The sequence below is a fragment of the Colobus angolensis genome, unplaced genomic scaffold (genome assembly GCF_000951035.1).
Source record: "Colobus angolensis palliatus isolate OR3802 unplaced genomic scaffold, Cang.pa_1.0 Scaffold23, whole genome shotgun sequence".
Taxonomy (NCBI): Eukaryota; Metazoa; Chordata; class Mammalia; order Primates; family Cercopithecidae; genus Colobus; species Colobus angolensis.
Genome location: NW_012115488.1, coordinates 12,140,517 through 12,155,822, shown reverse-complemented (window position 1 = coordinate 12,155,822; position 15,306 = coordinate 12,140,517). Strand labels below are relative to the sequence as shown.

General features: G+C 40.0%; 1 long non-coding RNA gene across 1 annotated transcript in view; it reads left to right on the top strand.

The window, feature by feature from the left end:
- LOC105513408 overlaps nt 1-15,306 on the top strand; it is a 167,834-nt gene that overhangs the window by 139,945 nt on the left and 12,583 nt on the right. The window contains exon 7 of the long non-coding RNA XR_001002023.1: nt 14,491-15,047. This is a non-coding gene — a long non-coding RNA (uncharacterized LOC105513408). The remainder of the gene's footprint in view (nt 1-14,490; nt 15,048-15,306) is intronic.

Sequence of the window (15,306 nt, the reverse complement as noted above, 5' to 3'; positions counted from 1 at the left end):
CACCCAGAAAAGAACTGAGGCTCTTGCCAACAGTCATCGAACTGCTAAACATGCGAGTGAGATCATCTAGTTACCAGCTGAACCACCATTTGATCACAAACACATGGGAGAGTCCAGGGGAAATCAGTTGTCAGCCCAGATTTCCCCCAATCTCTCTGGGGTGTCAGCTCATACAGAACTAACTGCCCAGCCCATTCACAGACTTATTAACTAAATAAAATGTTGTTTTAGCTAGTAAATTTGGGGTGTTTTGTTTTTCAGCAAAGGTGATACACAGAACTTACATGTAGAGTATGGGAAATGTAGGAGAGGGAGAAGCTAAAAATGAAGAGAATGTTAAGGAGTTTAAGATATCTGATACCATATTAAGGAGTTTAGACCTACTTTCTAGTACCAAGCTTCCCAACGTCATTGATTCATGTACTGCTTTTATCTTTTTTAAAACATCTCACACTACCTGAATAGATTAATTTTTCTTTAAATTGCACGAGTTTTATACTGAAATTTATTTTTAAAGCAAACTTAAGTTGGCACCCAGTTTGATGTGTTAATTCTGTTTTTTGAAACATATTAAAATATGAATATTTAAGAAATTGGTCTGTTTGCTATCAGAAATCATCTTGTATATTATGAGGAGTGCATTTAAGGATTTCCTGCTTTAATCAGTACGAATCAGAAGCACGTGGAGAATAGTTTGATGTGCAGAGGCTGCTGGTAGAGGGGAGTGAGGAGGCTAATGCAGAGGTCCAAGCGGAATATAGTAAATGGTAGGTAGATACACTTGAAATGTATTCTTGAGGAAGAAGAGAAAGGACCTGGTGACAGATTTGATCTATGTGGGATGAGAATGGGAAGTGTGAAGGAGAAGGAGTGTAAATATGACTAGTTACCTTGGATCGTATAGTAAATACTAATACTATTAAGAAGAAGGAGAGAAAAATATAAATTATATAATTTATGATTTAATTTGATATAAATTATAAAATATATATTAGAAAATATAATGTAGAGTTTGCGATGGTAGGTCATTTGAAAACAGGTGTGCTAGGCATTTGGACATGTGGGTCTGGGCTTAAAATACTATTTTTGAAATCATCAGTGTGTAGTTGGCACGTAGTTGAAGTCATGAGAGTAGATGATATCATCTAGAGAAAGTATTTGGTACAGAGATCTCCAGCTTTTGTTTTTTTCATCCCCAGACTCTTAAGAGAAATAACTTACTCCAGCTAGAAATAGTGAGGGGTTCACATATGTAATGATTCTCAAATGGGAGTGGAGGGGATCTGTGCAGTGTGAAAAATATGTCCTCCAGGTGATTTTGCTATACTGCTGCTCTCTCCTTACGGGTTTAATGAAATGAAGACCGTGGAAGAGGAATTAGTAAAGATGTGAGCCACAGTGCTAAATTTTGCAGAGAAATCTAGTAGTATTAAGATGATTATTTAACCAATGCTGACTCATGAAAGTATAGTACTTGGCATATAATAGGAGAACAGTAAAGATTTGAGTGAATGATTTATGTAGAACTGTTTTGTATTTGAAACACTCCACAAGCCTTCAGTATTAAAGTTAGACAAGATTTGTAATTGTACTACTTTGGGCTTGGAAATCAGTGTGGATTTTTAAAATTTTCTCTGTCCATGGTCAGTAGCTTACAACAGTGCCTACTTGGGCATCATAATCCTGATCTCAGTGCAAAGCAATGTTTGAGCCTGTATTCAGGAAATAATGCTGGGGTAAGGCTGTTGACTGATGTCTGTTTTATGGCCACTCCATGTGTGGGCCTCCTGCCTCTGCCACCTATGGTTCCTAGAGGCAAGTTACTTGCCTTATGCTGATTTGAATTGAGAGAATGAATAGACTTTACTGGCAGAACTGGAATGCCATCAGCCCATCTAGTTGTTAGGTAATTTTATGCTCACACTAGCAGCTTCTTTTTTATTATTATTATTATTAAAATGAAAGGATTTCTACCTGTCTTTGCCTGCAGCTAAGGAGAAGCCCCGGATCAGGACAGCAGAGTTTTCTCAGATGTGATGTGGTGCCCCTTGTGTCCTGCTCAGAGAATTCTCAGCAGCACAGGTTTGTTTGACATCTGGTATTCACAATTCCTGTGAGAGTGGCTTCCCCCTAAATGTGCCCTGAAAGCATTCCTGCTGTGCCCCTTCTGTCCAAGTATAAACACATCATAAGAAATGAACAAGTAAAGACCCAGCTTTTCCGGAAGGAGTGAAGGAGCCCCTCACCCAGCTGGCCCGGGTTTTGATGTCCAGCTTCAGGAAATTTTGCCAGCCGCTGGGGTAGGGGCTGTTGTCTTGACCACTTGGCACCTTAGTCCCTTTCCCATTCTAAACTCCCCAGGTGCTGTCCACAGCCTCTGTTCTAAGTCATCCAGCTGAGGAAAATTGTTCCAGGACTTTTGAAATGTGAAAGAAGGGTTGTCTTTCATTGTAGATTAACCAAAGTGCAACTGAATTAGTTATTTACAGTTGTAAATGTGGTGCTGTGTTTACTGAGGTAGGGGACATGTTTAAAAATAGTTGAAGCAGTCTAAAGCTAGACCTATAGAGAAAAAGATTCCTTTCCATTTGTTTTAATATGAAGATACAAATATTAAAAATGATAAAATGGATATATAACAAGGAAGTTGACACCAAAATAAAAGGAAAAGCAAAGCCTTTTCCCTTTCCCCTGGCTACTGTCTTTCCAATTCCATTTTTTGCTCCAGCCTAATGAATGTATTGTCAAGTAAAACCTGCATGCTGTCTTTGCTCTCTGCCTTCCTACTACTGCAAATATCAGCTCAGCCACTCTTTCAGATCCACTTCAAGGAAACACCGACTTGAAAACTCTCCCCCATGGTTTTGTCTGAACTGGCTGCCATTCTGCAGCACACACCAGATCCAATTGCTGGAGTCGGGAACCCGAGAGGTGAGCAAGAGCAAGCACTTAGCTGAGTGAGTCAGGTGGGCCTGCGTGAAAGGATGTAGGTGAGCCAGAAGCTAATGGGAAAAATAGGGGGTCATTGCTAATTTTGATGTGGGGAAATCTGAAAGGCTCTTCTGCATGTCAGAGCATTTGAATATTTGGCAAACAGCTGGCTGGGCTCCGGGAGAGCGTCTCTTGATTCGCCTCGTCAGATGTTCAAAGATAAAATGAGGCAGCATGCACGCCAGCACATAGCTCATAGCCTTGCAGTCAGTTTTGAATTTAGATTTGAATTGTGATATCAATGTCATGGTGGCACATGCTTTGAGAAAGTACTTACAGAGAATAATTGAAAGATTCAGTGTGAAGCTTCTGAAAGCCATAATTTAAAGTTTCAGAAGCCTCCATATTACTCTTACCATTAAAATTTAAAGTGACAGAAGCCCAATTATGTATGGTTATTTTCTTAAATAAAATCATATTTCTACCCCAAGTGAAAGATTCATTGCTGCCCACTAATCTATGTCAGGAGAACCAATCTCAGCAGTGTCCAGTGTCAGCCAAGATGGTTAGCTTTATGCTGGGGACAATGGAGCGGCCCTGGGGGAAGCAGAGCTGGAAGGCCTCCGCAGAGGAGCTTGACTTGCAGGAGGCTGATTTGCATGATAATCACCATCATGGATCCTCCCTGGTGCCAGCCTCCACACTTAACCAAATGCAGTATAACTTTCATAGCAGCTGAGAAGCCTGAGTAGGGGCTGTAGCACACATTTTGCAAAGCCTGGATGACGTCAAAAACTGCTAGTGAAGAGGGGGCAGCTGGTTGTAAAGCTAAACCACACCGAAGAATGGAGACTTGGAACATAACCTTAAAACCTGATAAAGAATATAACTTTGGGGACTGTTGGAAAATACGAAGCTTTTCCCTCTTTTTTTTTTTTTTTAACTTAGAGGAAAGAGGAATCTGTTTACCAGAAGAAGCCTTTTCTGAAGCCGTTGAAACCATGGCATGAAAATAGATCAGTGGAAATACAGAAACATTTCCAGTGCAGACATTTCAGTCTCTATCAGTTAGAAGTATGGAGCCAGACTTGTAGACTAGGAATCTTCCCACCAATACTTGGTCTGTTTGATTTTACTTTATACTGCATTGTGATTTGGGGCATATGGTAGAATGGTAGCCAGAATTGCAATGAAAAATTGCACAGAGCCAGTCAAGTTTAAATCACTCAAAGTTTCTTATGAAAAACTTTATTCCTTAGGGCTCCCAGGGACAAAGGAGCGTGTAAATCAACTGATGTTATGAAGCATGATTTTGGATAATATGGAGAGTATGTATATATCAATACTAATCTAAGCAGTCTTAGAAATAATAAATCACATATTTCTTGTATTTTCCCAGTTTGATAAAACATTTACAAGTAGGTCTTGGTTCTGCCGAGTTTTGTCATGACTGTAGCACAGCCAGCTCTTTGGCAGTCTGCAAGTTTATTTTTTGTTTTCTGGATTTAGCTTTGGATCTATCCTTCTTTTTACAGAATTGGTCCTGCGATAAGAACTCAACTTCTCTTCCTTCCCTTTTGTTCATGTCTCAGTAAGAGGTGGCCACATTCACTTATGTCCATGATTCCATCACTATGTTTAGACTCTCCCTGTAAATTATTTTCTCTCTTCCATTTTCCACCTGTGACATTTTGTTGGCCTCTTCCTTTAAAAATATCATTTTTTAAATTCCCTGCTCCCAGCCTCCTTTCTTTCAATTCTTCTTGTCTTGTCTACTCTGTAGTCTCTGCCTTTTCACCATTCACTCTTTAACCCTTTGCAGCCTGGATTCAGCCACCCCAGATGTGCTGAAACTACCTTCTCAGACAAAGACAATACTCCTACTTGACAGACCCTCTTTCTCACTCTACTCTATAGGGGAGTGACTTACCTAATTGGTAAATATGGGTTGAATAAGTAGGCTAGCTCAGCTTACTGCCATGCTCATTCTATCTGGAGAAGGGCCTGCCTATCAAGAGCACACATTTTCCCAAAGGCTGGGGGCTCACCCCAGCTTTTACTGTCCCGGCCTGCCAAGATGATGTAATAATTATTATTATTTTTTAGGTAGTCTCATTCTGTTGCCCAGGCTGGAGTGCAGTGGCGCAATCTTGGCTCACTACAATCTCCACCTCTTCGATTCAAGTGATCCGTGCCTCTGCCTTCGGAATAGCAGGGATTATGGGTGTGGACCACCATGCCTGGCTAATTTTCGTATTTTTAGTAGAGACAGGGTTTCACCTGCTGGTCAGGCTGGTCTCGAACTCATGATCTCAAGTGATCCACTCACTTCTACCTCCCAAATTGCTGGGATTACAGGCATGAGCCACCATGCCCAGCCCCAAGATGATATAATTCTATAGCTTAGCCATGTATGTTTTGGATTTCAGACTAAGCTACCTCCTCCACCTTGGCTTCAATCAGTAATAAAGGTTATATTCTGGTCCCTCATCTGTTTTTATTTTTGTATTATTTCTTTATTTGCTTAGAACCTAGGAAAGGAAAGGGGTGTCAATTTTGCAGAATCCTTTAGAAACCTCAGCACATATATGTCCAAGTAAAAACTTAAAGTTCTGTCTTTCCAAACTCACTTTCCAGAAGTGACCACTATTAATGTATATCCTTTCTGATTTTTCTATGCATATGCAAATATATATTTATATAAGTATATAATAGAAACTTTTTTTTTTTTTTTTTTGAGGCGGAGTCTCGCTCTGTCGCCCGGACTGGAGTGCAGTGGCCGGATCTCAGCTCACTGCAAGCTCCGCCTCCCGGGTTTACGCCATTCTCCTGCCTCAGCCTCCAGAGTAGCTGGGACTACAGGCGCCCGCCACCTCGCCCGGCTAGTTTTTGTATTTTTAGTAGAGACGGGGTTTCACCCTGTTAGCCAGGGTGGTCTCGATCTCCTGACCTCGTGATCCGCCCATCTCGGCCTCCCAAAGTGCTGGGATTACAGGCTTGAGCCACCGCGCCCGGCCTAGAAACCTTTTTTAAAGGTAGAGTCTAGCTGTGTTGCCTAGGCTGGAGTGCAGTGGCTATTCACAGGCACTGTCTTCGCACACTATAGCTTCAAACTCCTGGGTTCAAGCGATTCTCTTGACTTAGTCTCCTAAGTAACTGGGACTGCAGGTACATGCCACTGTGCCCAGCAATAGAAATGTTTTTACTTGAATATCACATAGCAGAAATATACATAACTACGTATTTATACTTACACATCTCTAAGATATATTTTTCATATAATTTCTCTTTGTACACATATGTTTCTGTATATACACAGTTGTATTTTTTCCAAATATGGTATCACTCTATACATTTTGTCCATCATCCTTTTTTCACTGAACATAGCTTCATGCCAGTAAATAGAGGCATGCTATATTATTTTTAATGGCTGTGCAGTGTTCCCGAGTGTGGATGGTCCGTAATTAATCATCCTTCAACTGTTGGCCATTTAGATCACTTAACACTTTTGCTATTGCAAATAACACTGTAGTGAACATGGTAATGTTTTTGTTTTTGTGAACTTGTGCGGCTATTACTGTAAGATAGATTCGGAGAAGTAGTATTTCTAGGTATTTGTTTAATAATGAGGAACTTATAGGTTGGGAAGGATTCTGAGAGTGCTGTTTATCCAGCACATCCAGGAAGATTTTTTTCTTGCTATGACATTGAATAGTCCAGAGAGTGAAACTCCGTATTATTTTTCAGTAATGCTTTCCAGTGACTTGAAATCAAAATTGATTATAAAAGAAATGGTAGCAATTATGATGCTGTGGCCAAGGGAGTTGGTAGTGAAAGTGAAAGGCTGAATCCTAACGTAATACTGTGCTGAGCCTGGTGGACAAACCAATCAGGTAACACAGATAAGGGGTTAGCAAATTATGGGAGTCCCAGATATTTGGATAAATTTACATTCATATAGTAGGGAAGTTTTTATTTATTTGTTTGTTTGTTTGTTTGTTTTTATGAGACGGAGTCTCACTCTTTTGCCAGGCTGGACTGCAGTGGTGCAATCTCGGCTCACTGCAACCTCTGCTTCCTGGGTTCAAGCGATTCTCTGCTTCAGCCTCCCAAGTAGCTGAGACTACAGGTGTGTGCCACCACATCCAGCTAATTTTTGTATTTTTAGTAGAGACGGGTTTTCGCCATGTTGGCCAGGATGGTTTCGATCTCCTGACCTTGTGATCTGCCTGCCTTGGCCTCCCAAAGTGCTGGGATTACAGATGGGAAGTTTATTTTTTTGTACTTTATAGAGAATAGCTACGAGAGATTAGTTCACTCTGGGTGACCAAGACTGCAAACCTCAAGATAGTCCTTGGCAAGCTGGCCCCCTTTAGGCCTTGGCTGTCAGTCACCAGTAAGTAGGTGACCTATTGAGATTCTGGCCAGACTACAAGGGACCTGAAATCTGCTTCTGCCACCTATTCCACAGTGCATCAGGCCTAAAAAATAGTTGGTTATCCTTTACCTGGATTGTTTTGCTTATGTCCCAAGGCTGTTTCTCTTGCAGAGAGGCATGTGGCAGCTCTTTCACAAGCTAGCCTAAAGAAAAGAAAAGAAAAGAAAAGAAAAGAAAAGAAAAGAAAAAAAGCGTGATGCAACTTGACAGAGTTGTGGGATTCTAAGTGCTTCAGGTGGCCCCCTCTGAAGCCTATAGGATTTATTTAGAATATTTTCAGTATGGTGATGACCTACAAGGGGAAAAAAAAATCCCCTGTATATTATGGAACTGGCTGTAGGCGTGGTGGGAACAGTGCTGCAGACATGTGCTTTATTCACTGTCTTATCTTGTACATGTTTCTCACTCAGTGTGTACACAGAAGCATATCTGCAGCAGAAACAAGTGCAGCATGAGTAGCAAAGATGAACATGTTCAACAGCTAGGAATGACCACATACTGTGCACATTTACACAACACCATGAAAAGAACCAGGCAGCCTCACTGTTAGATCATTTCACTGCACACCAAAGAGATTTGAAATGAACTTTTAATTATGATTGCTGAATTGCTATGGCTTTATTCCTTAATATGAGCGTCTGATGAAGTTAGTTTTCTTTAATTGATGAATGAGCATTTAAACTTGTAAGATTGAATTTGTTATGAATTGGCAGTTTTATATTCTGACTTGTTTTGCTGGAGTACAAATTATAGGTGCTCTTTATCTGTTTTAGTTTTGAGGTCACTGTTCTTCCTTCACCTTTGTGTGGCTTTTTAGATTTATTAATGGATAGAGCAGTGCTAAGTGACTATTAAACTCTTTTCCATATACAGTAAAACCCATTAACATGGACCTCACTAAATTTGGAATTTATAAAAATGAAGTCAAGGCCTGGGTTAAAGTTTACCTTTGCATTGTCTCTGAACTAAAACTTTGCTGAGCTAATAAATAGTATAAATAAAATTGCAGGGGATGGCACTATTCCTTTAAAAAGCAGACTTCTTCAGCACTTTAAAGAAAGACCTTATAAGACAGATAACGAAGTAGTGTGGCATAGTGCAAAGACTAGGCCACTTACTAGCTATGTGACCTTAGCTTCACTGAGTATTTTCCTCCATCTGTAAAATGGAGATAGTTATCTACTTTAGGAGGTTGTTGTAAGGGTCAGTTTTAATGTTATAGAAATGCCTTGTGTGAAGTAGTTACTTCATAAATGGCAGGTAAATATTGCCTAAAATAAGTGGTGAGCTAACTTTAAATACTTTTTCTTCTTTTTCTTTTTTTTACTAAACCAGGGTTCCTTGGCACTTTAGAGTTCTGTTACCCTCCTCTGAGATATTACTTTTATTATTATTATTATTGATTGAAGAAAAAATCCTAGCAGTTTGGTGTGGTTGTAAAGAGCACGAGCTTTGGAGTCAGACAACTGCAACTTTGGAAGGAGTTCTACCACTTAGTAGCTGTGTGGCCCTAGGAAAGTTAACATCTCTTAAAGTCTGTTTTCCAATTTGTAAAAATGGTATGATAATACCTGCTCCAGGACTGTTTTGAGGACTAAATGAGATAATGTAAGGTAAAAAGCCCAGTGATTTTCACGTAATAAACTCTCAAGTGTCAGCTGTTGCTGTTATCATGCTGTTTTTGATAACTGTCCATACTTTAGACTTTTCATTCATTCAGGCTTGTCTTTTTCAGTTCACCCAAATTAATGAATTTTACTCTAGATATAATCTCTGTTCTATATGAGAATTTTAAGCAGGTAAGTTAAAATTATAGAGAAGCAAAATAGCTGTATAAATAGGGTGAAAAAAGAAAGAGTATTATTTTAAAAGTAGAGGCACAAAGGCAAGTTAAACTTAAATTACTGTGTAATGAATTTTGTGCATAGTCTGTGTCCTTTATCAAAGCTTTTTATATTAACTAGAAGGAAATGGAACTTTATATATAAGTAGTAAAAAGTGTGGACTAGTGACCGGCTCATTCCATTCATTGGGAGAGAAAGGCATTAAGTCCATGTTTAACTTTATTTTCATCTTCTTGTTTCCCCTGTGTTTCATAAGCTATGTGGGTGAGAAATGTAAGTACTGTAATGTCCTGCATAGAGACTATAATCTATCCTCTCCTTAATGACAGCCTTACACAGTTTGTAGAATCCATCACTTCAACAGAGCAGACTGAATTACTTTGATGACTGGCAAATGGGCACCACTTGTGGTGAAATGAAAGCAGTCAGGTGTGTGTTTATTAAGTGCTCTTCAATAAGAGAAATGTGTTTTCCTGAAAACTCTCATCCATGCTATTTTTGTAGAAGCAAATAAGGGGCCCATCTTCCTTTGAGAAAACAGAAGAATTATTCTTTTTGAGATTCTGTACTATTACAAGTTCACAATCATAAACATGTTATAAAAATCAGGCTTTTCTGCAGTGTATGCGTGAACAGTGGAAGCTTGCAATAATAACCGGCAGGGACAGAACCAGTACTCTTGGGGGTAATGTGCCTTTGACTTTCCAGGACTGCCCAATTCAAGTGGATCCATTTAAAAAAGTTAAATCAGTTCATTAATTTGATGATCAGTGGTTCTACATATAAGAGTTTTCATAAAAATAAATTCACAAGTCAGAAAATATCTTTTGTCAAACCATGTTTTCTAAGATTTGGGTCAGAAAGTGATCATTCTAATGCACACCATGTTGATTATTTGTATTATATCAGATCTTTATTGGAAATATTGAATGGTGAGTTGTTAAGGTCTGGCATTATTTGTTTAGATCTGGCGTATGAGTAAGATCAGCAATAATAGCGTAGTATTTATTGAATGCTTACTATATTCAGGTACTGTGCTAGAAGCCAGGGATATGAGACCCCCAGCCCACATCCCCCCAAAAAGACATAGTCTAATGTTGCTGACAACAACTCTATGAAGTAGATACAGATAAAATAATATAGAGTTTAAGTAATTTGTCTAAGATAGGTCAGCTATAAAGTGGCAGAGCTGTATTTGTTACAGCAACCTAACCTATGTTCTTGTTGAGAGGTACCAAAGTATAGTGGCTTAAACAAGAAAGAAGGAGCTCCTTGACACAGCAAGGCTGGTGTAGCAGTGCTGGATCGCTTATGTTTAGACTGCTGGGTCAGGGAGATGTACACTTCTATCTGATACCTCTGCTACCCCTGGATATTGGCCTCATTAATATGTCTGAAGATGCATAAGTGTTCTTTTTAAGGGCACTCCTTGGAGGTGGTACTCTTAAGTTTTTTTCTGTTGTTTTAACTGCAACAGTTCATTTTTCCTTACACAGTAGCATGTTGCTGGGGCCTAATGTTCTCACATAGCAAAAGAAAACCAAAATTTGTTGTCATTGCTTAAATAATTGAGAATTGTGTATAAAAAAACCTTATATAAGTTAAAAAGATGAATAAATTTACAAGTGTACATGCAAACTGCTTCCAACTCAAGGCAAGTTACAGCCCATGGTATTCTGGCAGGAAAACACCAGGTAGAAAGGAAACTGGGTCCTAAGGCTTGCACTTCTCCAACCCTGATATACTGGCAAGACAGAAATGACAACTGGTTCAGGAGCCCGTGACAGCCTCTAGAGAGATCCTGGAACACTCAGCCCTGACACATTAATACCTACACAGATCGGAGACTGCTGGCCATGCACACTCACCAAGCCACAGACTTCTCTTCTACAAGCATGTTCTCACCTCAGCCACAGAAGTGACTGAGCCACATATATTAGTACTAAGGGTTTAAATCAAAGATATTCTAGTTTCTACTCACATCCCATCAACCATAGCTAGCTACCAGGAGGGCCTGAAAATATAGTTTTTGTGGTCATTCATCCCTTAAAATTCAAGGATTCTATCAATAAAAAGAAGTGGACCATGGGTATTAGGGGACAGTTGTCATTTGGAGTCACATACTAACAAAAACATTGTTTCAAAGTGGAGTTTTCACCACAGACTTTTCCAAGTGATGAAAGATCATAGGACTTTGGGGTATGCCTAAATTCATTATGCAATTCTTTTCAATTAAGGTTATGTGTATATGTATATAGTGTACATATGATATATTTAAATATTCAAAATATGTGAAGTGTCATGAACATTAAATGATTCTATGGCAGACTGTGGTCATCTGCAAGAGCCAGTAAAACATTTTATAGTAAAAGTCCACTGGCTTTTACTTCTTTGGCAGGAAGGCTTACAAAACCCCCAGGATTTGTCGTGCTTGCATCCTAACTCAAAAAGATCTCAGACTCAGAGATCTATGTTGTAAGAAGTGTGTTCTTAGAGAAATGCCTTTATAAAAATACAATTAAAGTTTTCAATGAGAGATGTACTCAATATATGAATCATAAATAACACTGACCCAGAACTTCAAAGTTTCTCAGAATTCTTGGTCTCTTCTGATGTAGTTTAGACACTTACTTTAGAACAATCAGTACGTTTTTATTAAGAAGACACTTAGATTCTAATTGCATTCAGATCCTTGCTCAAGTGTTTCTTGTGGCCACAGGGACTTGGAGGAGATGAGCACAGGCTGCACCTCAAGTATTTAATACATACACATATGTTCTTAGCCTACTTGGGCCCTGGCCGTCCTACCCCAAACCTAATGCAGTCTCTGATGAGCTCAGCTCAGAGGCAGTTTCAGTCCAGTTTTATCACACCAGCAATGTGGAAGTAGAAAGAAGCAATCCAAAGAGAGTGAGAACCTTAAAGAGATGAACCCCAAAGAGATGAGAGAGCCAACAGAAGTTAAAGCTTTAACTTTTTCTCCCAGCACACTGAAAACTTCTCCCACTTAACTGAGTTGGGTAACTTGATTCAGTCACTTTGTGTCTTTTCCTCCTTGGGGATGGGCTTGGGTAGGGGTAAGGAGAAGATGGGATGGAACTTTCCTCTCCTTTTCCTTCTAGAGATCAGCACCAGGCACTTTGGAGAAAGCATAACAAGTACAAGACATGACCTTTATCCCAGTTCCCAAAGGACTAGCAGTCTTTTGGGGAAGGTAATGTATTCCAAACATTTAATGAAAATCAAGTACTAAACTGTATGATATTGATTATTCTGAAGGAATACAGATAAGGGATAAATTCATGTAGATTTTTTTCTTGGGGAAGACTTTTTAGATTGTGTCATAAGTGCCAGGCCAAGGGATGAAAAGCAGCCAATTAAGAAGGCAGAAAAGAGGATGTGAACAAAGATTCCGAATGAGCTTAGAGGTCAGTAGACCTGTGTGCTTGAAGCAGAAACTTCATGTTGGAGACTAGGAAATAAAGTGAAATAAGAAAGTGGAAGATGTCAAAAATCAGACAGGGGTTAGGCCATAGGAGAGGCCATTTTTAATGGAATGAGGTAAGAATACATTAATAAATGACTGAATGATGATATGTATGTGTCTGTGTATATATATGTGTGTATGTATACATATATATAAATATAAATATATACATGTACACATATACACACACATGTACATATGATCATTCATACACACACACACACACACACACACACACACACCATAGTGCTATAATTTGTCTAGGCTGGGCAAGGAAGTTCCTATGAAGGGTCTCAGCAGCATAGGTTTCCAGGGAACAGGAGGAAGCCAAGATTAGGTGTATTAGGGACTGGGAACCTGGTTTCACTAGGATGAGCCAGCAGTCCAATTCTTAGTGACCAAGTGGATGTGGTGATTTGGGGATTGGTTCAGGGAAGGTGTTGGTACCTGAGGAGATTTAATTTAGCAGGAGGTTTGGGCCACTAGAATTGTAGATAACAGGTGAGATTTAGAGTCACGAGTGGTGGTATCATGGAAGGAGGCAATCTAATCACAGCTGGATCCCAGCCCACAGCTGGGGGCCTGGAATGGAATCTAGGGAAGGGTTTTATCAGGGCCCTAGTCAAGTAGATTTAGGTTCAGGGCAAGGCATAAGGCATTGTAGGAAACAGAAAATCCAGTCAGGGCAGACAGCAGCTCTGAGGATTGAGCCAACATGTTTGGAGCTAGGAAAACAGGGAGAAATGAAGAAGCAATGTAGAGTAAAGTCAGTGCAACTGAATGCATTCGTGATCAAATATAGAATTCCAGTCTCACTATCTTCTGGGCTGAAGTTTTTCTCTATGGCCTGCTCTGATGAGGATGGGTTGAAGGTCACAGTAGTGCTGAGCCTTTTAAGTGGAGACGTCCAGGGCCCAAGCTCAGAGGGAGCCTGGAATGAACGGCTGAGGTGGAGGACCAGAGGAGATAGCATTGCTTGGAAGGAGTTGAGACTATGGCAGAGGAGACCTAGGCCTAGCTAGGAGGCTACCTTATTCCAGGCTGAGGAGAAGAGGACCTAAGTAAGGAGGGGTGGTGGAGGCAGGGTCTGCAGTAAGACAGTTCAGAGAGACAGCAGCCCTTGAGCATGTGAATGAATGGAAATGTTTCTTGTAAAGATGCCTGTCTTTTATGGTCCATGATGGTGTAACTAATACACAAGATGTGACTGGGTCCTTCCATGCTGCCCTCATGGGGTCTTTGCTCCCTAGCTGATGTTTGAAGTGTTCGTGTGTGCCTCTGTCTTTGACTCACCTAGCTAGTTCAGAGCCTTTGCTGAAGAAAATGTGCTTCTGCCTGTCCGATTGCTTCACAGCACGCTTCTCTATCTGCAACTGTTATTTCCCAGCCATCCATATGGTGCCACAGGATGGGACACAGGCAGGGAGTTTACTATTCACAAAGGGGTAGGGCTTGGGACCTCGAATGGGGCTTTTCCTGCTTATAAGGGCAAGGAATGAAAATGCAGAATCCTTACCTGGTAGGGAAACTTTCTTTTCCAAATATGCAGGTATGTGATATTTCTGATTTCCTTAGGCTTGGATCTGTGCCTGGGGGTGAGATGGATTTCAAAGTCATTATTTAAAGTAGGGAGATAAAGCTTTAGACAACCACCATAAGAGATCCTGGTTGTATTTTTGAAATGTTGAGTGAAATAACATTTTAGTCATCAGTGAAAGGCTAACCTTTGTACTTCTGAAAAGTGTTCTTAGAAAGGCCTGGATTAATAATTGGTTTCAATTTGTCCACAGATACACTGCCTCTAGGACTGGGAGAGATAGCCACTGAGTACCAGCTTCAAATCACCCCGCACGTTTTCTTGTTGGAAAGATAACCACTGGAGAACCATCTCGTTACCTTCAGCAAAAATGGAAACAAATCAAGACATTAAGAATGCCACAGTGGACAGCAGTTACGCAAGGTTCAGCAGAGGAAATTTTCAAGATGGTGTGCCTCGCTAGCCAGAAATCAGAAAAGATCGAAGCTAGCCTTTTCATCTCAGCTGCTCCTTAAATCAGTCCAACCCCTCCAAATTAATGTGAATTGAAACATGCATTACTTTTCAACTTAATTGAGTACTTACTATGCGTGAACCACTGCACAAAATAGGGGAAGAAAATGAGGGAGACAAAGCCTGCCTTCAGTAAATTTACAGTTAGTTTCAGGGTACATTGTTTTTCTTCTGCTGTTAATTAGGTGTATCCCCACAAAATAAATAAATAAATGGAAAACTTTATTCTGTGTTTTAAGTCTATTTAATAAAAAACAAAACAAAACTCAAAAAACTCCTAACATGGCAACTCAGTACATTTTATTTATTTATTTATTATTATTATTATACTTTAAGTTCTAGGATACATGTGCATAACGTGCAGGTTTGTTACATATGTTGGTGTGCTGCACCCATCAACTCGACAGCACCCATCAACTCGTCATTTACATCAGGTGTAACTCCCAATGCAATCCCACCCCCCTCCCCCCATGATAGGCCCCGGTGTGTGATGTTCCCCTTCCCGAGTCCAAGTGATCTCATTGTTCAGTTCCCACCTGTGAGTGAGAACATGCAG